The sequence below is a fragment of the Aptenodytes patagonicus genome, chromosome 6, assembly GCF_965638725.1.
Source record: "Aptenodytes patagonicus chromosome 6, bAptPat1.pri.cur, whole genome shotgun sequence".
In the NCBI taxonomy this organism is placed as follows: domain Eukaryota; kingdom Metazoa; phylum Chordata; class Aves; order Sphenisciformes; family Spheniscidae; genus Aptenodytes; species Aptenodytes patagonicus.
Genome location: NC_134954.1, coordinates 59,951,876 through 59,976,456, shown reverse-complemented (window position 1 = coordinate 59,976,456; position 24,581 = coordinate 59,951,876).

Genomic DNA, 24,581 nt, shown 5'->3' with positions numbered 1-24,581 from the left:
AGTAGCTGTGGGGACCCGATTTGTGCTCTCACAAGAAGTGCTGTTACTCTGAAAAAGGTAGTAGGACGAGCTGAAGGAGTCAGACTGAACCTATGCTTCAGCAGTGCATTAAATGAAACTCAGACATCACCTGAGATGAGTCTGAGCTCTATGGGAGTTATTTCAAAATAAAAATGGCAAGTGTGCAAGGACACCAGGGTAAACAAAACATTTGGCTGTGGGATTGGCTGGAAATGCCGGGATGGCAGGTTTGATGAGTGATGTGCAGTACTTTACCAAGATTCCTTACTCGGGGCAGAGGTGAGATTACTTTTTAGAAAGATAATCTCTACATTAATATTTAGCAATAATAGCACTTTGCCCTTAAGTCACATGTCCCAACTGAGGATCAGACTCAGAGGAAATAGCTACTTAATAACCTTATGAGAGGAAATGTATTTATTAATTATACAGTATTATTGGCAGACAATAACAGGGGTGCTACCTATCCCTTCTCTCACAAGGCTATTTGAGATCACAGCTATATTGGATCAGATGCTGTGTAACTATGCAGTTAAGAACATGTTTTAACCTGAATAAGCATACACCTTCGATGCCCTCAAATTATTTAGGCACCTAACTCAACACAGGCACATAACAACTGCCTTTGGCTTCCATGTGCACAAGCTAAGGCTCCCAGTATCTAAATATCTGTCCTTTGATAAATTAAAGAAATAGAAAGTTATCCCATGTAAGGATATTATGCTAGAGAACAGATCCCAAGTGAGGTCCGGGGTCAACTGGATCATTAATGTGAAGTAAGGATGACAGGCTGATCTTAACTGGTGCAAAACTGTGTGGCAGTCAAAAAGCTAATTTGATCCATCCTACAAGTCCCTTGCAGCTTGGAGGAGCAGGAATAGGGCTCAGGAGTCCTGTCTGGACATTATTCCTCACTCAGGCACACAAACATCTTCTTCACCCTGAAACCCAGAGTCAGAGGGTACTTTAAGCCAAGTACAGCATGTGGAAAGCCAGCCCAAAGCCTCAGGACACCAGAGGGATTTTTTACTCTCTTCGCTTGGTTTTCACAAGTGTGAGTAATGTGAGCACTGGGGCATCTTCCAGCTGCAGGGAAGTTATTTAAAAGAAGTGCTCAATAGCCATTGCATGACACACTCGGGACAGGGTGCGAGAAGGAGAGAGGGGGCAGAGAGAATCTTCAACTGTGTAAAGAAAAGACTGTCTATCCCTCGCCTTGCTGAACAACAGTTATACCTGGCAAATCTGACTATTTATTGCCTTTTAGGCTGTTATACAAAGATGCTAATGTACCTGCTCTTTGGGATGAGTGACAGCAAGGCTGGTGAGAAAAGCAGGCAGTTAGCGGGTGCAGTAAAGCATATGATACTTGTCAGGACCAATCTGGCTGACAACTGTGTTGTGCCAGGTCTTCCCAGGCTGGCTGGTGAATGATAAAGCAGGACCCAATCTCTAGTCTACAGCCAGCATTTGCTGGGCCAGGGGAAGGGCAGGGCAGAGGCAGCTGTTTGCAGCAGGGCTCGTGCAGATTGCCCGTGCGAGACCCAGCGCTTGCCTCTGCCAGCAACAGGGATGCACCCACATGCTGCGATTTCTCACCCACACTGTAGAATTGCAGCATGCGCCTGTGCTCTTTGAAATGACAAGAGATAGCCTGGAGGTGTTTTGCCTTTACATAAGGCCCAGATATCCTGCTGCAATAAATCAGCAGTGCACCCAAGGCATCTGGGAGGCCAGATCTTCAGCCGATGCAGATGGGTGCAGCCCCACCAGGGAGATCGGTGCTGCAAAAGTCCCACTTCTGCACATTGGCAGCTCTGGTAAGGCTGACCGTGTCAGTCTGGTTGTTGGCTGATGGAGAGGCACCCTTCCCAAGTGGGTTTTCAGTGCCTTGCCCAGTAGATGGGAAGTTTGTCCAAGACAGAGAGGGCAGTGCAAAGCTACCCTCTTGGTTGTCCAAGCTTTGCAGAAGAGTACAGAAATGTCTGTCCTTGTCTTCCATGTATAGAGCGGGCTTCCTTTAAGCTAAACTAAAAATGGTTTTCACTTCAGCTCCTTGGACTGCAGTTTCAGTAAAATTAAGAATCAAGGCTCCCCAAACCACAGGACTGGCTTCAAAAGAGAAGGGAGGAGAGGCTTGCTTGATTTGTCTTCTGGATTTTAGATTCTGGGCTCAAGGATTTTTAAACTCTTCTTCACAGTCATGAGCATTAAAAGGTTACTCAAGTAAAACAAACAAAAACCAATTTTTTTTTATCTACCTGTTATTTCTATTGCAGCAGAGCCTAATCAGAGTCCCATCGCATCCCAGCATGCATACAAATGGAGATAGCAAAAGGCCAGGAGAGGAAAAGCAGAGGAGAGGACACAGAGTGGCTTAAGGTCACTCTGGAGCAATGACAGGATACAGCCCAGCTCGCTTCAGTACAGACTAGGATGTCAGCCAAAAGCTCATGCAAAGTTTTCAACTGCTCATTTAAAATTACATTTGCATTATTCATATTGAATACATTTCTTTCAATACCTGTAGACACATTTCCTAGGCGGTATACCTCAGCAAAACATTGTGTTACTCTGTGCCTTGCATATGGGATTGCAGTTTGACAGTGTGCTAACACCCATGCTTTTCTTTGACTGAAAAAGTGTGAAGAAAATATGGTTACGAATTGGAATTTGTACCTACCAAAAGCCAGTTTCTGACTGCTCTCAGGCCAGCTTTACGTCCTCCAGCATTCACGAAATTGTTTGGGATAAATACAGTAAGAATTAGGAGAGGAGCAAACATGTTTAGTCTGGGTTTTCATTTAGGATTAGATTTTACCTCTAGCAGAGAAAGCAGGTGCTTTACCCAGGTGCTTTACTACAGTCTTTGTGAGCAGGCAAGATCTGACCCTGAGTAGCTAATGCAATAAAAATCCAGTTCAAGCAATAGTAAATCTCCTGATTAATAATGGACAAGGAGGCTGAAAGGGAAAAAAAAAATAAAAGAGCTTGACTGCACAGAGGCTGAGCTCAATTTTTGTGCTGAACTTGGGTGGAGAAATAAGGGATACCCTTCCCACAGGTCTGCAGATATGGTCAAAGGTGTTCTTATTTGTTATGGCAACATGGCAGGTAGAAGATAAAATTGGGCCATTTCCGGGGCAGAGGTGGACTCATTTTTATGGTCCTGCCATGCTGCCTTTTGATGGTCTTTGGCTGTTTTAATGGCTTTGCTTTGTATGCTACTGCAAGATGAAAAATGTGCCACTTCCTGCATCAAGAGAGAAAATATCTGCTTTTCTCAAATTAGACTGAAGAGAAAAAGGCAAGGAGAAGTCTGAAGTGGTCTGTGACAGCAAGGGACCCTATATACGCCCCCACAATAGCCATCAGCTGAGAAAGTCCAGGTTTATTGGCAGCTGTGCTCTTCTCTTCTCTCTCTTCCCCAACTCAAAGACTCCCATTAAACTCCCATTCCCATCCCAGAGACCCTGATCCAAACCTACTTAAGAAAAAAGGATAATTTATTTCAGTTTTAACAGATCAAGCCCAGAATTCAGGAGCAATTGTAACAGGAGGGGAAAAACAACTTCTATAGGTGACACAGACAAACGGAGAGGTGATCTGGCAGTGGAGGGTAAATGACATGCAGGTCACTAATTTGTCACACAGGCTATAAGGGGAGTTCAGTATAGGGGATCTGAGTTTTGACAGTGTGTTTGCTTCATTTACATTTTGACTCTTAGATATTTAAGGCAGTACAAGAGCATTATTAATGAAAAAACTGTGTGGCTCAACCCTGTCCTGTCAGCTCCCAGCAAGCGTAGTCGAAGGACTCCTGGCAGTTTGCAGAAACCACTTCTAACACCCCCATGAGCTGGAGTCCAGGCTGTCACCTCTGCTGCTGCAAGCACAGCCCTTTACTTCTCTCTTGTGATCCACTGTGTCCCCTTTTTGCCCCATCACTAAATCTGATGAGAAGAGTCATTCTAGATGAGCTCTATCGAAGTACAGTAAGATCCAGCACCATCCCCTTGTATTTTTCTAGTCCTTTTGCTCAACATCAAGAGGACAAAGTATGAGTTAGAGCACTGCATAGTGGAATTGTGAGGTTTGGGGTTTGGTTTTTTATATGATTTATCAGTGTTATACTTCTCATTAGTGCACTAAGTAAATAAGTACTTTTCAAAGCCTCACCTTCAAAGGCGCTTTCAAAGGCAATGAGTTTCACTATTTAATATTGTTTACACCCTTGAAGGGGGCAAAAGAAAGTGAGCTTTTAAATGTTTCTCTACTCTTTGCTCCAGAGTGACTCCTACCAGTAGAAAAGACCAAGAATAATGCCAATTTTGCCTTCTTTATACAATACCTTATTTTATGCCCATTTATCAAATGCTTGTAATATGTCTTCTCCCAAAGTTGAACAGACATCGTTCTTTCAGTGTATGGAGAAAAAAGCGCTACATCAAGACCATTTTGACCTTTCACTTGTTTTCTTATTATACTCTTGTATATTCCTTTTTTTTGTTTGTTTCCTTTTTTCTTTTTGCAATGCAAGAAGCAGAATGCAACTACCCAGAGATCTCGATGTAGATAGACAGAAATCCATGAGCTGTGGAGGCTGCCTAAATTAACCGCAAATGGACATGAGTGTCTCAAGGCTCTGACTTCAGCATCAGCATTTCTCATCTAAGTGCCCAAATGCCTTGCAGGCATGGTCATTTATAAATGCAACAGGCATAACTCAGATGGGGAAAAGTAAATGTACGAGAGGGAAAAAAAATTGTGTTTTGCTCGCATCAATAACAAGGTAATAAAAGAAACCACCTGTGAAGAAAGCCATGATTAATGAAAACAAATACAAGAAATTGGAAATATAAACTATGGCAAAAGGGCTTTAGTTTCAACAATTTCAAAGTTCAGATCCACTAGTAAAACACAACATAAAAGCTTGTAATATATGGAATAAGCAGGGGTACAGGGGATGAAAAAAATGTGCCATAAAAATAAGAAGGCTGTTTACATAAGATGCACAATGCATAAACAAAATACCCAACAGTTCTATAGATACTAAGGAGGAGAGATCTTTGCTACAAACATTTGTCTGAAATATATTCAATTAATTGCTTCTGTGGTTTGCAACCTAAACTACTAAAGGGCTGCACGGTCCTTTATTCTGGTCCGTTGAAGGGCTTGAGGGATTGCAACGTCACTGAAAATGCACACTCAGTATCAGCACAGCAGGAACTATAGGATGTCTCCGTTCAGTAACACTTGCAGAAGATGCTGCAAGAGACTTGGGTGTCCGGCCAAACCCACATCCCAGTCTTTGGGCTTCTTCCCAGTCCCCAGATTTCACCAGCCTCTGCCTTTCAGGGATGCAGGTGGAGGTCTGCTCCAAGACTGCAGGATTCTGTGCTGGTCTGATCTCAGGTCTCCTCCTTGTGACTCATTTTCAGCCCAGCTATGTGAATTTCTGGATTAATCCTACAAGCAACTGAACACCCTAGCTCCTAGCAGACCTTTGCTGAACCTGTTCATCCAGCCTTTGGGAAGGGAGTTAGTTAATCACAGAGGAGAACTCCCACTGTGCCTTTGGTTTGGCATATCTCAGCTGCTCTGCCCTAACGGGCTTTCTCAGGCTAAACAGAGCCTGACCGTCAGATGCTAAACAGACGTATTTTAAGGGACAATTTCAAAAAGCTGTGGAAAAATATGGTTGATTGATTGTCTTATTTTTTTGATACATATTGTAAAGTCTATTTGGTAAAAGTAACAAAGACATTCACTCCAATACCTGAGGAAAATTATGGTGGGGGATAATAATAGTGCTCTAATTTTTATTGTAATACTTATGCCATAGTAATGGACCAAAAAGTGAAATCAAGACCTTGTTTTGATAGATGCTATACAAACACAGAGTAAGAACACTGAGTCCCTGCTGTGAAAAATTTATTTATTCTTCATTGAAGGCATGAATTCACTGACATGGGTCTTGATAGCACAATGGCCAATTAGTTAGTACAGTAGTACCTGTTAATTAAAATTTATTAACTGACAAATCATGGATCCTTAAACAGCTTCAGATAAAAATGGGTATTCTTTGCTGCCATTGCTTATTGAGCATTTCCTAGTAACAGTCAGTCCCCAAAGGCACCCAAAGCTATGGTTTTATTCTGAGGAGAGCATCCCCAGGGTGGTGGTAATCAGTATTTAAGAGAAAAACCCTAAGAATATGACATTCTTGCAGAGAGGAGGGGGGGGGGAATCTCTTCTCTCTGAGAACTGCACTTGCATCTCCCTGAATTCAGAAGCCATTAGCGGATACTTTTGTACTCATTTAGAAGAAACCTGCATTTGGCTTTCTCAGGAATATTTCATGGTCACAGAAAAGGCCATCCTAGATTTTTAATTTTAGAAAAAAAAAATTAACTAATTATGCCAGGTCTAAAAATTCTGTCCTAATGAAGTTCAAAGCCTTCTCTTTTTCCCAGAGTAACATCATGTTGTCAGTTAACGTTCTCATGATAAATCCCCAATAAACACCTTCAATTATTCTACCGCCTGGGAAACATGTTTAACAGCATTCTTAGCACATTCATTTCCCTGCTGATATGATTCTAAAACGTCACTTTACAAGATGATCATTAAATTGTTTGTCTCTGGTTGGTGTTTTAAAGTGTGAAAAAAAAATATGCCAAGATATCACTCCAGATGGTTAGTCCTGACGGCTTGTCACAAATACACACATATGGAGTTTACATGGCCACAAAACATAACCCTATCAGCAAGAAAACTGTCTGGCCGGAACAAAGGATGATGATCAGCTTGAAAAGATAGAGTCGTTCTTCCATTTCTCACATCAGAAGACAGTTAAAAGGAACATTAACAGACTGTAAATATTGATTCTTGACATTCCCTTGCATGTGGATTTTCAACCATTGTTTTAGTACTAAAAACACTTTAAAAAAATCAAAAGAAAAGGAGAAAAAAGAAAAACTTATAAAAAAAAGCAAAACAGAAAACCCTGTAGGAGTGGTTCTCAGAACCACTTAAGTGGAGGAAGGACTAAAGATTCAGTCTAACTTCCCCAGTTTTGATCTTGAAGTAAAATAAAATGTTTACTGGAGTCAGATAAAGAAAGATAGATGCCAGTTAGCAGTAGTTTTACAGTCATGCAGCTCAGTTGGGACTACATTATATGTAGCAAGGGACAGGCCTGGCCATGAAGGACTGGATGCACAGTGCCCATATTGTAGGACAGTGATGGAGAGGTAGAGAAAGGTAAAATGCAGGTTTTGCAATCTATAGCCCTTACAGGCAGAAGGAACCAAAGACTCCTGAGCAAGCCACAGGCTGCGCAAAGCCCTTCCCTAGAAGTAGATCTGATGTCCTTCAACATAACAGCCCTGCTTTTCCCTCACCACCCTGACATTTAAAGGTGAGGTCTGTGAGCATGCTATCTACACACACACACACACCTGTGGACAAAGGACAGGAGCACAAAAAATGTTGATTCATTAAACACCAGTCGTGGGAAAAATGTGTTCTGTTGTTGACTCCTGCAGGGCAACTTGGGGTGCCCAAGTGGTAGCACAGGAGGGCTTATGACAAGAACATCTGGGAAAGTTTCTGTAACTCCTTTTCTCTTGGCCAATTCCTTATGGAAGAGCCATTCTTACTTGCTTCTCTCTGTGGCCCTATTTAGTCCCATGAACAACAAATACACATGAATGTGAAAAATACCAGTGTATTTTACATTTATGGAAAGTGGCTCATTTCATGTGGTCCCAAAGTTTTTTCTTGGATTTCAAAGGAGGCAGAACTGGCTGCCAGTGTCTGCAAAGGGAGTACAAAAATAACCCTTAATTCAAGCCTAGTATGATCACTGAAGCTCGTAACCATCATCTATGACGTATTTACATCTCCTGTTGCCAGCATGTTCAACAACATGAATGACATATTTACCCATCACAATAAAAAAAAAAAATCAAATAGCTTGTTTAGCTGAGCATATAAGATAGGAGGCAGTTGATCAAAACCTACCTCACATCAAAAATTATCCCTAAAGAGGTGTGAAAGAGATACAGATTAAGCTGTCATCTCCTAGACTGTCTGCTGTAACAGGGGCTGTCAGACAGACAGGTTTGAAAACATCAATGGCAATGAATTGCAAAAGGGGCTCTGGTGTGATGGAAAACTCAGGCAACTTCTGTAGCATGCTCAGTGTGGTCCCATGGGGTGGGAAGCGGTGTCCTTTATAATTGTTTCTCTTGAGGCACAGTAAGATCCTGGCTTTTATTGAGTTGCAAATGCTCAGGACTCCTTGGGATATGGGCACATAAGTGGAAATGATGGCGTTACCACAGCTCATCAAGTTGCCATCTGTCAGTGAAGACGTTGAGGCACCAGGAATGACCTTGGGAACACTCCTAACCTACCCCCATTAGGAAGGAAAACGGAACATAAACCATGGCGGTTTAAGTTAATACATTTCATTTTACAGCTGGAGCAAGCGTGAATGTGTGCTCAGTCAGTCACACTGGCTCAGCTGACGGGCAAGGACTTGATATGTTGCAGCGCTGTAAATGCTTTCCGTCATGTGCTTCTGTCCTCAGTTTCAGCACATCTATCATTTACCAAAGCTATCGTGCCCTACACTTGGCAATTTTCATTTCCAAAACAGGTCATATCCAATACCTACAAACCCACTCCACTTCAGAGACAGAAGTAGGCCTGTGTATCACACACCTTCACCTTGCACTGCAGTATGAGGACTATTAATTCATTAATATTTAAGTTTTTAGACAGCACTGCCTATGTAACTTCCACCACAGACATTGGAGCAGAAGTCTACAGTTGACACATGACTGGATGTGCATCATCACGAGTATAAATGGCAGAGGGCCTTATCTGCATCACACACAGATGGCCTTGGACCACATGCACAACATGCTGTGACAGCTTATATTTCTTTTCAAAAGTCTACCAGAGAAGATCCTATCTCATAGAAAAGCTCAAGGGTTAGAGAGCTCATGCTGAGGAAACTCATGCCCACAGCTCTCACTTACTTGGAAAGTGCTGTAGCTCTTCAGCTCATAGGAGAGGGAGGAAGAAGGCTCCTGGATGGAGGAAGGCGCTCGTCTAAACTGAACCTTAGATTGAAAATCTGGAGCTGCTTTTCACCCATAGGCAGTTGTTATTCACTGTCCCTTCTCTGCCAATATGGTTTTCTATGAGAAACAAGGTCTGTGTTATTGCTCTGAAAAATAACAGCTATGCAGTCCTAGCCCTGAAGGTATTTTCAGCAAATGGGCAACACCTCACCCTGAGCAATACTGTAAAACTTGGCCTGCATTTAGTGGAGTGTTACTCCTGAAACAAGGGGCTTTCCATGGTGAGTGGAGAAGGAATTATATTGAACTGATCTGGGCTTTACCCAAAAAGAAAAAGACCAAAGCTGAACATACCAGCTACTGCTCCAGCTGCTGTAAACCTCTTACAAACTCTCTCCTCCCCTTCCTACCTCCCACTAAGATGCATTTATTTGCATGACCATATTCTCAAAAACTTTGAAAAACTGTAACTTGGCCGATTGCTGACAGTTTCTCATTGTTCGCTGTGTACAGATGCTCTTCTACCTAAATCAATTACATGATCTCTGTATTGGGTCTGGCTAAGATGGAGTTAATTTTCCCCGTAGCAGCCCTCATAGTGCTGTGCTTTGTATTGGTAGCTAGAAAGGTGTTGATAACACACCAGTGTTTTGGCTACGGCTGAGCAGTGCTCGCACAGCATCAAGGTTGTCTCTCCAACATTTCCCTCTCTCACCAGTAGACTGGGGGTGTGGGCAAGATCTTGGGAGGGGACATAGCTGGGACAGCTGACCCAAACTGATCAAAGGGATATTCCACACCATATGACATCCGCTCAGGAATAAAACCTAAGAGAAAGGAGGAGGAAGTGAGGGCATTTGTTATTTGCGACAATTGTCTTCCGGAGCAATTGCTATGCATACTGAAACCCTGCATCCCGGGAAGTAGCTGGACATTGCCTGCTGATGGGAAGTAGAGAATAAATCTTTTGTTTTCCTTTGCTTCCACACATGGCCTTTGCTTTTGCTTTATTAAACTGCCTTTATCTTGACCCACAAGTTTGGTTTGGGGTTTTTTCTTTTTCCCATCTTATTTTCTGCCTGTCCTGTCCTGCTGAGGAGGGGAGTGGTAGAGTGGCTTGGTGACACCTGGCATCCAGCCCAGGTCAACCCACCACAGTGTCACAGCCTGGATTTCTGATTTTGGTGCTGTTGTCTTTTTTCTGATAATGCTTCCTGTGCATCTGTGCCATATGCTGCCTTGAATTTATGCTGTTGTATTTTATTAAAGTTCAGATTTTCCTTTGCCATTAAAGGAAATACAGAACATTTTAAATGGACTATGAAATAAGGTAAAGAAAAGTTTAATCGTGCTAAAATCAGTTCAGTGGAGTGGTTTTATTAATAGTTATTGCACTCTGCATCACATTGCTTATTAAATATTGTGCATTTTGGAAACTGTACTATTTTGTTCTGCAGTTACGTTGTACTTTAGCAAGCGGCCAGTTCCCACTTCATGCAAGATTTAGAGAGACATGCTTTTTGTTCATTGACAGACCATATCACTGGAAACATAGAAATCATCTTGCTGGAGAAAATTATGGTCCATTTAGTACAATATCCTGTCCCTGACACAAAGTCTGGTACCATATTCTCAGGAGGAAAATATAAGAGAATTCACAGTTGACAATTATGTATTACCTTGTCTAACTCCTACCCATTAAATGCTGGCTTATGTCATGATTCATAAACTTTTCTATTTATTCTTCACTTTTATGCATCAATTTATGTAATTTTGAACATTCCCATGCACTATGTAAAGAACCTGTATGTTTTTCATTTGCACTGGAAGCTAAGATATTAGTATATCTTGAAGCAATGAGTTGCATAGCTTTATTTTGTGCAGTGGAAATAGTAATTATTTTTTTTTCTCCTTCAAATGACTAACTTTGTTTGTTTATTTGTTTGTTTTGGAATAACCAAGACATCTCAGGCATAAGTCAATACCTTATTATAACTAGACCTATATAAATCAGAATAAAAAGTCCTTACCCTGTGGCAAAGACCATTTTTCTTTTCACTTTCCTATATCACCTTCCTCACGTGTGCCCCTCCACTTTCTTGTTCTCAAACAAGAGACCCTAATTTTCAGCTGGTCTTGTAATGTAGGAGTTTTATTTGGGGAGCAGGGGGGTTCAGAACCCTCAGTGTGGACTTCACAGTCCTTTGTGAAACTCAGACCAACTAAAATGGGACCAAAGCTAGGTGAGCCATGGCTCATCCCATCCTACATGTCCATGCTTCTGATCATCTAAAGGAAGGCCATTTTTAACCTGCACTTTATATCTTAATTTGTGCCTGCTCCTGCTGAATGATCACTCTGTGAAAGATTATTTGAACTCTCTAGTGTCTGCTTCACCCTAGAGCCAATAGCAAAAGTCATTAATTTTTATCATATACAACCGAGGACGACGACTTTCAACTAAGGCAGAGAGGGACTAGTACTGCAGATAGCCATTACCTCCTGGTCCTTCCAATCACTCACCTGAAAATGTTGTCTCTTTTTTGACCTCTAGCTAATGAATATATACACATTTCTTGAGTTCCTGTGTAGTGAAGTACTTGTCAATCCACAGGTGGAAGTGGGTTCTTGTAGAGAAGGATTCATCTGGGAGAGAGACTATAACAGATGTAACTGCAGCTTCAAAGAATAGTGAGGCTATTGGCTGCCAAGAATGGTGATAATTCAGAAATGTCTCTCTTTCCCTACTTCCCTTTAGCCTCTTTCTTATTAGGATAGTCTCCTAGGGAAAAAGACTTACATGGTTATATTGTGTCGGTGTGGGTGGGTGTGCATCTCTATTGATCAGTTTCCCATTTCCCAAAGAACTTTGCACTCCTTGGCCAATTTAAATGCAATTTGACAAAGGTATTAAGTGTTTCTCCAGAAGTATATAAAAGGAAGATCATTGCACCTCTGTTTTTCTTTACACCCTTCAGTTTTTCTTTGCTTTTCCTGACTTTTGCTCTCTTCTCGTGTCTCTGTCCCTCTTCCACCTCCTGTAAGTGACAAGGAACCCCTAATAACAAAGCCCGTCTGTGTTTCCTACAAGTTTTAGGAAAATAAAACAGCCTGGAAAATGAAACAGACTGTGCAAGTATTATCAGTTAGAGGAAAACTCTCATATCACTGAATCCACAATGATTCCTTGCTGAAAACTGTAGGTGAGAATGTTTGGTGATCAGACTCAGTTATCACTCATGTCCATTCAAGACTCAGAAACCATCCACCCATCCTAAGTTACAGTATGGATTTTATTATGTCATTAATCTTCATAAAATCCTAGTACCTTCCACATAAAGTTAATTGGTAATCATTAATTTTCTGCTACATGTACAATATGTCTTCACAATGAATTAAGAATGCTTCACATGTGGTTTGGTTTCTTTATGTCATTACTAGGTTCAGGTCTTTAGTTTACCTGAGATAATCTTGTAGCAAGGAGTGAGAGTGCCATTCCTGTCCAGGTAGAAAGGTTTTATCAAAGAATAAAGATTTCCAAATTCACTAGATTCAGCTGATCCATACAGTTGGTAAGGACACGACAGATTTTCCTGATCTGAAATCTCAAAGACCATCTCCGGTTTTTAGCTTTCCCCCTGAAGATTTGTACCTCTCTTCTGATTTGGCCCCTACAAAAAAAAAAAAAAAAAGGAACCCAAAGAAAAGTAAAGTTCAAAATTACCTAAACTGCACAAAGTATTGCCTTGTTCAATTTATCTCAGTCCCCAGCTGCTATCTGTTCTCTTATGTTTAAGACTGAGAGAGGTTTCCCCCATGGACATTTGCTCGCTGTGTTTGTTCACCACCTTATAAACAGGACTCCAATACTGAGTGTAGACTTTGACAACCTGAAGCATAAATATGCAGTACAACTGAAAAAAAAATAAGAAAAACATTTGCACTACAGGTTCTGGAACTGACTAATGTCCTGTGGTTCTCAGAGTCTGGTAGCTCATGAGATCCTAATTCCTAAAACTCATGTGTGAATTACAAGGCCTAATGAGAGAACTGTGTTACATCAAAATGCAGGAAATGTTTCCAAAAGCAGAAAAGAGGAAGACTCTTTGATGTGGATATTAGGGAAGCTGTTCACTTTTCCTTAGGAAAGTTGTGAGATTCCTTTCTTGGAGGATATTTAAGAAGTTGCATAACTACCTGTCAGATGATGACCTAAATGTAGTTTGTTCTGCTTCCTTGCAGCCAGAAGAATGTGGTGACTTCTGCAGGTCACATCCAGTTGCACGGGTCTACAGTGCCACGGACAGCCAGAAATGCAGTTATAGTCACGTGTCCCACACCACCCTATAATCCCGTCATTTCTGTGCGACACTAGAAATCAGGAATATATAAGCACATTACCCCTGTAAAACCCTAACAGTCATCTTTTTGGGTCATAAAGGGAATGTCTTTTGCCATTCCCAAATTCTTGCTGATATTTTTCTCCCAAAAGCAAAATTTGGACCCCAAGCCAAGAAAAAGTTGGAGATTTCATAAGCACCAAATATATTCATGCTTTTAATTTTTTTGTGGAAATTGCTCAGATCCTGCAATGATATTTGGGTCCCAAACTATGTGATACACAGATAAATAGAAACCAGCAAGAATATTCATGGATCCAGACTCCATTACATATCAATTCAGAGTCAGATTCTGACTCATGATGAGGAATTAATGCTAAAGTGTGAGATTTTTCAGAAAAGCTAAAGGATGCTGCTCCTAGCCAGTGTCCCACTGGGTAATCCAGCTTTATTATTAAGTACGTCAAGAGACAGAGAAAAATGTTCCACTTTTAATGAAGAAGAAGAGATAGTGCAAAATAGTTTACTAAATTTCAGCCATGGCATTTAAACCTATTCATGTGATTCAAACTCATTTACTTCCCCTGAAGTTTCCTGACAAGAACATATATTTCCCTGGAAATGTAGCATACCAAAGCCATTGTAAATAAGCTGCATGAAAAATAGTGCTTTTATTTACATTATGATTTACCAGTCTTAGCTCCTTATCAATCTAGGCTCCCTGTATGCTTGCTACAAGGCTGAACATGAATCAATGTTTTCTCTAGGTGTCTCTTCAAAACCTTATGAAAATCACTTTCTGATCATGGGGACAGCTGTTAAACTTCATACTTGGTCTGTTATTTCCTAGTAGGTGGCAGTAAGGAAATGAAACCATATTCTAAATAGGTTTTATTGACATGCACATACAATATATATCTACATTGTTCTCTGTTGGCAATATCTGAAAACAATAACTTGCAATCAGGTACAAGTTGAATGACCGTTCACGCTAGAATAAAATGGAGATATGGCTCATAAACCCATGGTCTTGATGGCTGGTGGTCATTACAACTCCTGCAGAGTTATTTTTGCAAGTCTAGACATGTATATCCTATGCACTCCTGTATAAATTCTCTCTGCAGTTTCCACTGGATAGAGAGTTTTCCTTCACTTCTGCCTGCTCGTTGGTTGTGCCTTGAAACACTAGCCCCATTTTGATTTTGACACAGCTATATCTCCATTGTCCCTGTAAAAGAGTAAAACACAATATAAAACAAATGGGTGTGATTATTCCCCATGAAGAGAAATCCCACTGACTTTCTTGGCATGATCCAACTGTAATTTAAAAAAAGCATATTATAAATGGAGATGTACAGACGCACAGAGAAAGAAAGTTATGTTTTCACTAGCAAATATTAAGTTGTATTAAATTAATATAAAAACAATGTGATATCACAATGTGATAATACTATGTTTTTAGCAGAAAGAGATGGCAAAAATCTTGGGAAAGTTCCGGAGTACTTGTGTAAGAAACCAATAAAGGAGAAAATGTATGTCTTAACCAATGTCAGATTCCCCTTGTGCCCAGCTCTAAGCAGAGACACAATAAGATATATAATGCACCCAAAGAATTGCCACCTAAATGGGAAAGACAGAAGTGCTAATATTATCTCCATAACAAGAAAAGAACAAGTAAATTGACCAAGCCATAGAAGTGAGAGTCAGCTATGAACTGAACTGAACTCTCCTGAGTGCCAGAGTAACACTGAACTGCTCCATGATGGGAAGCTGGCAATAGGCAAGATGAACGGCAAAGACAGAAATTCTGATTTCTAACTCCTTTGTTGTTGTTTTTTAATGTAATTAGTTTCCTGTTTGTTTTGCATTTGCAAGTGTTAACATCACCATGAATCCATGCATCTGTCCTCCTTTGCTCTACATCCTGTTCTGCGCTACCAGAAACGTCAAATGGACTTTCAGGACTGTACAGGTTTCTTCACCTGCTTTGCTTTCAGCATTTCCTGTACTCACCCAAATTGCCTTCCCTCACTCAGATGATACAGTTGTCTGAGTCATGATAGTAGATAAAACAGATGCCAAGAGGGAGAATATCTACAAATACGAGCAGCATTTCCTTTCCCTTGTTTCTTGAAGTGATCCCATTTGTGTCTATCCTGTTTCTGGGTATCATTAGAGTATCCCCAGGGTATTCAAACCTCTAACTGTAGAGACTGTTATGAGCAAAATCCTTCATCTTTTCTTTCTTTTTAGGATGGTGATATAGAAGATGATTTTGTTTGATTTATCAAGAGCAAGTACCATTTATAAACTCTCCAGACAGCTGGCTTGCATTTGCTTCACTTCTCTCTTCAACCTGACATACATGGTTTCACCAGGCACCCCAGGAGGCCAAACCAAGGTGTTTAACATGAGTTTTCTCATTGTGCAGTAATTAGGTCCCTTTCCCTTATGACTTCCAAATATGATTGAGTTTGATTTGGATTTTAATAGCCAAAGATAATAGGGAGATGAGTGAAAAAGAAGGGTCATTATGTCCCCTGAGCATGTTCAAAGCACTGACTCAGAAACATCTAAAACACAAGTTCCCAAGATGGTAAGAACTGTGAAGTCCACATCTTTTGTGAAATTTGGCTTGTTTGACCAAACAATGTGAAGGCCAAGAAAAAAATGCTTGCTCATTACGGATTCTTCCAGGAAATTAAAACTGCAAAGAAAAGAGCTATTTGTGATACAGAACAACATTGGTCATAGGCAAAAAAAAAAAAGCTTACTAACTGCCAAGAACGAACTAAAGCAATCAACTAGATGGAAGTTCTAAAAATTGGTCATGTTCTGCAACACTTTTTCACAAGGACAAGCAGAGCAAAAGCTTATAACCAGTTTGCGGAGGGAGACAGGAAAGTATATCAGAGGAAATCTTTCAGCTAGTTCTTTAGCATAGCAAGAGACTTATTGCAGACATGCTTTTTCCAGGCCTCCATGTGGGACATGCTTTCTTTGTGCCACTTCAGAAGCAAGTGATTTAATTCAAACACCTGTTTCCCAAGACTATGTCTCTTGGTAGGATGTGCTCTCTTCAAGGATGTGCAGATCCAATCGATGCTGCAGCACTGACCATAGGTTAGGCTATACTGTATTGTATGGAGCACCACAAAAGTCCTAATTTCTTTCTTTATATTTTTCCCAAAGGAAATGGAGATTCCACCAAATGCAAATTGCTATCTATCTGGCTCAGAGCAGGGCTCCTTGTCCCCTGTGTTCCTATCTCTGAAACACTGGCAGCTTCAAAGGAAGCTTTTTGGAACCCTATAAATTAAAACTGAAATAATACAGGGACAACTTCTGGCCAAGCCTTCATTAATGAGAGGTGTTATGCCCTAAAGCATGAGGATTGCTATCCTAACATTTTCTTTTTCCACCCTACAGATGTGCAATGGAGGGTCTATAAGTTGTCAAAATATTACTGTTCTTCCTACCAAATTCTTCTCGTGGGAGATGTCTAGTGTCAATGAGTTCCAGTGATAAATTATGTTCTGAGAGAAGAACAAGTACAAAAAAGATTTCCTTTTGCCAGATATAACTTTAAATGCAGCCCATGCTTCAGTACCCCCACCTGAAAAATGGCTTTTGTTGAGGTGTTAATTAAAACCATCCACCATACATTTATGGGACAAGTAGGTTTTAAATCAGCCAGAGAAAATGACTTATTGTTATTAAACCCATAGGTTACAGCATGCCTAAAATGCTTATAGTCCTAAACCCACTGAAATCTCTGTTTCAAGGGATCCTAATTAAAAAAAAGAAGCATTTGTATACCATTATGGTTTGTAAATAACACTAATCTGTTTGGTTGTCACAGGTTGCCTATAGGCCTTTCTCATTTCCATACAACAGTATTGAAATCAATAGTCCCCATTGCCCGACATCATTTCCATGATTTCTAGGAATTGCTTTGATTGTTTCCTTTAGTCTTTTAAAAATCTGCAAGCCAAAATTACACGGACATGCTTCCTGCGTTGAGTTTTAAAAGACTCATCCAAATCCTATGAAAACAGTAGCTTCTCTAATGATTGAATCAGACCCAAAAAACATTCATTATGTGCATAAAAATGGTGACATCTAGGATATCTTTCTAGACAAAAAGGGAAGAGAGGTTTTTGGCCTTACACCAAGTGCTAAATAGCATGAATGGGGTCCTCATATTTACATGGAGACCACAGCCATGGCCTCAGCACCCTCTGAATTTTCTTCGCAATTCTCTTCTGAAATAGTTTATGGATGATAGAGGTGGTAAGAAACAGGGAAGTGACTAGTGGGATGCAGGAAGCTGGTGGCAGAGCAGTCTGTGGTTTTCTAACCTGGATTACTGCCCTAGCCGTGGATATATTACCAAGACCTAATTTTAAGCAAGTAACTCCCTGTCTTTGCTTAAGCATTTTGAAAACTCTAGGTGTCATGTCCTGTTTGGGAGATACAAAGGAACACGAGAGGAGCAGGGGTGGGAGGCAGGAGATATCGGAAGGAAAGAGGAGTATGTAGCAAAGTAATCAGTAGAATTAAGGGATTGGAAGGGAGGGGAAATTGCTTCTGAATTTCATGTGGAAAAATGCAAATGGTGAGATGAGTTAGCCTGCAAAATAATGTGCCAGGAAAAGTGATGGGGGCACCAGAGCTTGAGACATTTAAATTACTTTGGATAAAGCACTGGGGTATGGAATATAAAGAGCAGTCGAAAGTGTGCTGTATGTAACTTAACAGCTCATTGCCCTCCCAGGAAATGCCTGCCCCGGCCCCAGGACAAGAGTTTCCAGTGCTGTGCTATTCCCCAACACAGCCACAGGGCTGCAGGCAAACAGGAAGAATGGGGAAATGGACAGGCTTGTCCTGCAGATTCACCTCTAAAGAGTGTCTTCTTACCCCAGCACTGGCTACTGCATGCACCAAACAGGATGGACAGCAGTGCCACTGCTGTAGGATGGAGCAGGGGAGAGCCTGGGAGGGTGTTCCGCAAATATGCAATGTCCCCTTTTGTCCCTGCATGGGCGATTAAACCATTTCTGACCCCCCTCTGTCTCCCTGTCACAATGGTTTCTCTCTGCCCACCACCTTCTGCTCTGTCCCAGGACAAATCTCAGGCTCAGGAGCCACTGACACATACAGAGCATCTGTCTTGTGAGTCCCTCTCCTTTGCAGATGTGGCTGGTTTGCCTTCCCAGCAAGGACAGAAAGGCCTAACCCCAGAGCATGGCAGCTGTCTGTTTGTGAGTGATTAGCCCAATAAGAAGAAAATCCATAACAAGAAAATGAGGGCAAGCTCTCAAGCTCTGGCTATAGCTTGTCCCTACTGCTCATGTCTTGGATGATTTGTGTTGTGTTACAGAGATCTTTGTGCTCCTTCCTTCATCACAAGGGCCACCGGCACAATGAGAGGATGCCAGGTCCATTGCTTTCTGTACCTGGAGACTTTGAACCAAATCCCACTGGCCATAGTCTAGTCAAACTACTAGTGACTCCAATGAGAGACAGGCTTGTTTCTTCACTGTAAAATCTTGCTCTCTGGTAAGGAAGCCTGATGCACTATGTGGTAGGGGTCATGGTAGATATTGTAACATATTCAGAGAGATCTGGGTAATCTGTAGGTATAATTCTAAGCTACAAATAGTTACAAATGCTTTCAGGATTCCATCAAAGCTTTATCCATCCCATTTTATTCTCAGCATCAGTCTGATAATAGCCTATTGGAGTTTCTAGCCATTACTTCTCACTCTGCAGGAAGATAGTGGTGCATTTGAAAATAAATAAATGGCTTCAAAAAAAACTGCTTTCCTATTCTTCACTTGGAAAATAAAAGCAGAGTAAGAAACAGAGCACAACCTCCATGACTACAGAACATTAGAATTGCTAGTAAGTGTTCAGAAGGCAGGAGAGGGTAAATTAAAGTGGTATGTGAAACCCACACCCCAGTCCCTTTTTCAGTTTAACCTGAATGGGGATGAATGCAATTTATCATGTGGCTATTGCACTGGTAAGAAAATATCTTGTGGTAATATTGCAGCTGAAGGAACCCCCTTTGGAAGTTTTTTTACACACCAGACAGACCTGTCTGTCAGTCTGCTTAATCTGCAAAGACTGAGGAAGCCAGGCCAGCATTACAGTAGAGAAGGAGCACTCCTGTTCATTTTGTGAGATGACTTCAAACCACCTTTGCGGGAGCATGTAATAGCAGGACTTACTGTGCTTAGATTCTCAGCAATGTGTTATAGCCCCCGTAATGCTCCACAGCCAAGGAACTCACATCTGTGTGGCATTCAGCTGATCCCAAGATCTTTTAAGTAAAAAGTAATTCTGACTCTTTCCTTGGCATCTTTGCTGCATTTTCTGGACTTTGTTACTCCTTCGTGTAAAAGGGACCTGATGGCCCAGTTGCCTCAGTTAGACTCCCCAAACCTGAAAGGCAATTCTTTTCGACTCTATTCATACAGATTCTGAGTTGGCCTGTTTGGATTACATGCATTAATGCAAGCATACGGACACCTCAAGACCTCTTTGCTTTAGCTAGTACAAGAAAACAGAGCTCTTGCCAGAATAATGTGTGTTTCTATGCATTTCGCTTCCTCGCTTTCCTAGCCATCACAAGGTGTGCCATGAGCATTTTCTGCATATTAGATTAGATTTCTACAAGGGATCAAGGAACCCACTCCATTCTGAATAGGAGCGTACAACTGTTCTTTCAACTAACCTTCCCTGTTCAAACCTCCTCGGGCATGGCTGGTGAGAGAGCATTTTTAAACTCCAGTCTCTATAGTCACGGCATTCCCTGACAAGCCTTAGCAAGCAGTTAAAATCTCTCAGTATCTGATTCATTGTTTAGCTTCTTCTGCCTCCTCCAAGAGTCTAGACTTGAAAGAATGGTTCATCTTGAGTTGAGATATTTTATTGTCAAGCAGGCTTCATTTTAATGGGTGATTATCAAAGATTATCATCCTCATTGCTAGCCTTGTACTAACCCTGCTTTAGCAATGTAAAAATGTCTCCTTTCTCTCTAGTTTTGGCTCAACTGGGAGGCAAATGAAAGCCAGAAAAAAGCAAAAGCTCCATGTTCCCTTACAGTTTTTAAAAGAACAGGGATCCACATAGTGAGTTCCCACTATCAAAGAGAATTCAGAAACTGAGCCCAGAAACATTCTCCAAATTGCTACGCAGTGCTTCAAAGCTCTTTGCAGCAATTAAAGAACTGATTTGATATAAGATATTAGACAATTTGTTTTAATATGCTCATTCTGAGGAATAGTTCCGTGATTCTCAACACCACCATGGAAACAGGATCTTCTGAACTATTATTTGATAAGGCTTGAAAAGGTGTTGCTCATAGAGGTCTTGTTTTTTTGCATCAATGTTCTCATACTTTCCACAAGAATTAACAAGTTACCTTTGTCCTTGAGTTCTTCAGTCCCTTCCTCATATGGGAGGTCACAAGCCACATCTTTGTAAGAAATGACAAAAGCAGAGAAGGAAGCCTGTTGCTTCTGCAGGGTTGTATAAGACCCCAGCCTCTGGAATGAAGCTCTGCCTTCTTTGGGATGTTGTACTGCAATACGTTTTATTGCAAAAGGCATTAAGTGAAGAACAGTGAATTGCAAATAACTAACTTTCACTTAGAAGAAACTACAAGAAGTTTAGACATGCCCAGCTCCAACCTGAGCTTTGCTGCAACCCAACACTGTGCAGCTGAGACAACCCACATCACCGAGCTTGACACGATGCAGTGCAACAGAGGTGGAAAACAGCAAAAACTAACATTGTCTTTTCCAAACACAGTCTTAGATAGCTGTAACTTTTGCAGCACATCTCTCTGCTCAAAAGAACAGCCATATGTGAAAGATTTTGGCTGTGGAGGGCATGAGCTTTAAATCCCTAATGGTAGGAGTCAATGAGAAAACACAGTCTTAATGCGCTCTGTTCTTAACAGTGAATCTAAAGTAAGCCAGTCAGCATCTGGTAAAGGACAGTGCACTGACTGCGGTTAGAAAGAGGGACATTTTCACCTTCTCAATGCAGTCTCTCAATTGTTGAATGCAGGGGGCCTTCTCCTTCCTCCTCCCTCCTCAATAGATTGAGATGGGCTGACGGGACTCAGTGCCTCATAATCCACATTGAGAGATCACAGACAAACATGCTCCTGCGGACACAGCAATCAACTGTTCAAAAAGGGGGTAAAATTGTTCTCCAGGACAAGGATCCCAAGGATCAAGAGAAGGGTCTGTGCTCCAAAGGGTCCAAAAATGCCTTGACCATGCTCTGCAAGTCACTTGTGGGGAGAAAATGCCAGCTATCAAAGGGTTCTTTGTTTTGATGAAAAAAAAATTAAAAGAGAGAAAAAGATGGGTTTTTAACTGCAAGGACAACTAAATTGTAACTGTCAGCAACTTCTCCTTTCTGATTCTTCCTCTCTCACTGGCTACAGATAGAAATCCAATGACTTTGACTCATTTACAGCTATTCCATGAGGGACTTAGCAAGCAGTGACTTCTACAGAATCCCACAAACTGAAATCCCAAATCTCTCAGTTGCTTTGAACCACAGACAAATTCAAATCTGGATTTGCTGCTCCTGCAGAATGGCAGGAACTAAGCTTGATATGGTGCATCCGTGACTAGCAATGCAGAGTGAGATCCAGACATCCAGAAGTCCACATCTAATGGATCCAAATCATGCCCCCTTTCCTACATCCATAATCAATTCCTTAAACCTGACATCATTTATTTTATATATGCTGTCATTTTCTACCACGTCTTGCACATTTTAAAGTACATAATCATTTTATCTACTCAAGAAGCACGAGCACACCTCCAGTCAGCAGCAGCAGCTCATGCCATATGAACACACAGCCCTTGAGCATTACGAGTTCAGTGGTACCTGGTATTCATGGTCAAATACTATAATTCCTAGGTGGTTTCTGTAGGATTTCAGCAACATCAACTGACCTTGGAGCCCATCTCTCTACCTGAACACCACTGAAGAACAATGTTGTGTGGAGACTGTCAATCAGAGTTGAAGATACCATTTGATTGATTTCAACTCATAATTCTGCTGATAGGCTTTAGGAGGTTTCCTCTCTGGTTTTAGTCACACCAGTTCTCATTCACTGATTAATTTCCTGTTGGATGCCATGCCTTCAAGATTGGTTAGCTGCTGTTGAGCAGCAGGTCATTAATCACAAGACAAAGCCAATTGCTCTTTTAAAGGAAATTCATGCATTGTTTTTGGATGCAGAATAAAGTCATATTCCTCCAATGACCACATCTGAATATGTCATATCATCAATAATGACAGGTTCCTGAAATGTCGTTCTTTGCAATGGTTATTCCCTTGAGGAAGAAAAGCAGGAAGGGAAATTGACTTAATTCTGCTTTTTCAAAATTAATTTTTATACTTTTCTTTCTGGCAGGTTTTCTTGTGCCTGTTTCCACAGTGACACTATCATACCCCCCACTAATTGCTGAAATTATCTGTGTTGTTTACTTTATTACAGCTCAGGCAGCTGACATGGGAAAAGCTGGCTCTGCAATATTTGACATTGTGTGTGAAAAAGAGAAAATAGAAAGAAAAGCACCAAGCTACTGAGAATCAAAGTAGCTCTTGTTCCAACACGTTCACCGATCTGCTAGGTTCATACATCTGGTTGGGTTGAGGAATGAGGGTGGCAAGTAAGCTTAATTCAGCAGTTTGATGTTTATTTTAGGGAGCTGCCTTCTTTTTGTTTTTATCTCCAAAAAGTGCCTGGAGACAGTCCTCAAGATTGGATTTTTTCATTTGTCTGCAATACAGTGTAAGAAATGCTGCAAAGGGCTAACTCTAGGTGGAACCAAGCAGAGAAGAAACTTATACCACATGTCACAAACCAGCCTACTGGTGGGACACAAAAAGCTTAATAAACAAATTTAAGCCCTTCAGCCTTTTCACTTGGAAAGGGAAAACAGAGCTTCTGACCCTAGAAGGTCTTGTAGCTCTATGAGCTACCTCAGGGCTTTGCATCACAGACACCTGTGAATATACTGGGCTACAAACTTCAGGAGATCAGCAGCTGAGCTGTTCCTGCAACAAGACCAAGCAAAGAACAGCTACAGGGGAGATATGGGTCTACAAAACCCTACGGACACCCCAAAGTAGGCTATTCACACCTCTGAATGACAGTCCTTAGACTGAAATGATTTCAGGATGCAGTAGGGAATCAGGAAATAGTTTAATAATATTTTTTTTTCTATAAGCCTTCTCCCCTCTTTTTTCACTACTTTTTAAGCTTTGCAGAAATTATTTAACACCAATGCAAAATAAATTTAGGGGAAAAAGTTTTAGCATTAAATTAACTTTTCATTGCTTTTTAGCATTTTTAATCCAGCAGACAAAAAAAAAATCATTATTTTCTTAAATTTAATTAATTTACTAAACTCCTCATGGTTCATTGAATTCAATCCTGTATCTGCGATCTTTCTGGGTCCATTAAGCTCCTGGGGTTCAACTTCATCTCTTCTAACTCATAAAAATCTCATCAAAATGGAAATAAAATGCAATTTTGAACTTGCTAATGAAGGGAAAAAATGTTAACTTTCCAGTGCTGTTGAATTAATGGATTATCTTTGCCAGCCCATTTTAAAGGAGAAAACTTTCAGACTGGGGCAAACTTATAAAAGTGGGAATAATTGCACAAAGAGGCATTAGCTGTGCCAGTATTTTTTTACTGCTTTACTCTGCCACTACCTAAGATATTACTGCAGTAAGATTTCTTTCCCCTGAGCTTGCTTTGTCTTTTATCCAAGCAAGATGGATATGAATGTTCTTATAGCATATCACATATTGTTATTAACTGCAGAAATAGTCCTAGATGTCAAATGTGCATTATGGCTTCAGTTCAGTAAAGCACAGAAGTACCTGCAAAATTTTAAGCCTAGGGAGTAATCGTAGGTTATTGGTTTGGAGCAAGTGGTTTTGAGGGACAGAAAGTGGGCTTTAATTACTTAAGCAGTGATTAAAGTATTTGCGGGGGGGAAGAGGTGGGGTGACCTTTGGTTTTGGTATTTTAGCAGATCAGGTGTTGTTTTATCACCAAATAACATTTTAG